Source organism: Trichechus manatus, unplaced genomic scaffold, assembly GCF_000243295.1.
Source record: "Trichechus manatus latirostris isolate Lorelei unplaced genomic scaffold, TriManLat1.0 scaffold00240, whole genome shotgun sequence".
Classification (NCBI taxonomy): domain Eukaryota; kingdom Metazoa; phylum Chordata; class Mammalia; order Sirenia; family Trichechidae; genus Trichechus; species Trichechus manatus.
In genome coordinates this window covers 1,430,301-1,432,096 of record NW_004444176.1, presented here as the reverse complement: position 1 = coordinate 1,432,096, position 1,796 = coordinate 1,430,301, and the positions used below count along the sequence as shown (strand labels likewise).

The 1,796-nt window shown below is 36.4% G+C and overlaps 1 protein-coding gene across 1 annotated transcript in view; it reads right to left on the bottom strand.

The window, feature by feature from the left end:
* Positions 1–492: 492 nt before the first annotated feature.
* Positions 493–1,796, bottom strand: part of LOC101342297 (membrane-spanning 4-domains subfamily A member 4A-like) — an 86,947-nt gene continuing 85,643 nt past the window's right edge. The window contains exon 7 of the mRNA XM_023743178.1: positions 493–765. The gene's annotated coding sequence lies outside the window, so the exon portion shown is untranslated. The remainder of the gene's footprint in view (positions 766–1,796) is intronic.

The window sequence follows — 1,796 nt, the reverse complement described above, 5'->3', positions numbered from 1 at the left end:
TGCATAGGATCCAAATATGCATGTTTTAATTGGATACTAACAGAGATTTATAAGAAATATAATTTAGCTGGCCTAGTAAATGGCCAAATATGTCTTGGAAAGATTACAGCCACAATGCTCCTTAAAAGCAGGGATGGTGAGACTTCATCTTACATACTTTCGACAAGTTATTGGGAGGGACCAGTCCCTGGAGAAGGACATCATACTTGGTAAAGAAGAAGGTCAGCAAAAGAGAGGAAGACCCTTCAATGAGTTGGATTAACCCAGTGGCTGCAACAATGAGTTCAAGCATAGCAATGATTGTGATGGTGGTGCAGGACCAGGGAGTGTTTCGTACTATTGTACGTAGGGTCACTATGAGTTGGAATGGGCTTGATGGCACCTAACAACAACTACAAAACATAAATGGAAATTTCACATTTCAAACATATTTGATTTTTCTATCTGGAAGATACATTGTCCAAGATGAAAATCACTTCAGAGTCTTTGTAAATATTATTGCTTCTTTATTCCCAATTAGAGTCTATTGCCTTCCCCAGTTTGAAAGCACACACCAGAATCCACAGACATTCTCAGGTAAGGCTTTTATCTAAAGGCAAAGGGTGAGATGCAGTGAGGGAAAGAGAGTGCAGGCAAGCATTGAAGATTCTAGAGACAATCCATAGTATAGCTTCTCATGGGACCAACACACATGAACACTTCATCTTCCCTTGAAAATCACGGATGAAAGAAGGTAGATACTAAAATACATATTTGAGTTTAGTTCTGTATGGGAAAGAGAAAAATATATACTAAGTTATAAAACAATAATGTCCATGAAAATGCAATGGTAATTTTTTCCTATTTTAATGGAAAACATCACACCTCAGGAGACTTTCCTGGCTACTCTAACAACTCCCCCAAACACCAGCCATTTTTCAGTCCATTAATTTGCTTTATTTTCCACATAGCTTCTAAGAACATATGAAAATATTTTAATTAATTGTTTATATGTTCATTTCTGCCCTTCGTCATTAAATTTTAACCTACAAAGAGAAAGAACATTTCTTGTTCACCACTATGCTTAAAGTGATGCATGTCCTATAATGTGGGTATATATATTTGCATACATATATGCATATATTCTATATATGCATTTACATATATGTATACATATATATAAATAGATATAAGGTTTTGAAGTTCACTACATGCCAGTCAGAGAACTAGCTGCTCTACCTATATTATACCAAGTAATTATTACAACTGTATGTAAAATGTTACTATTTTACAGAAGAGATAAAACTAAAGTACAGAGAGATTTAGTGCTATGTCCATGGGAACAGAGGTAGCAAGTAAGAGGAATGGAATTTTCAAGACAAAAACCCAGAGTTATCTGATTAGAAAGCCAATTCTTTAACACCATAGTAGATTTCCTGACTTAATCTCTTTCTACTGTATTACATCTGAACGGGAAGCAGGCAGCATATGATAAAATTATTGCTGTTAATTTTATTTAAGGTTGTTCTGTAATAGATATAAAACATGTAAAATGTATTTAATGAGCATTGAGTAAATACCATGTATGACACAATCCAATACATGGCACTGGGGATACAAACTTGAGTAAGATACAATCCTTCTCTGTAGGGCAGAAAGAAAGGGAGAGAGAGAAGAAGGAGGAGAAAGAGATGGCGAGGGAGAGGAAGAGGATGAGGGAGGAAGAGGGAGGAAGAGGGAGAGGGGAGAAGAAGAGAGGATGAGGAAAAAGAAAAGGAGGGGAAGAGCAGAGGAGAGGAGAAGAGAAGAGAGGGAGA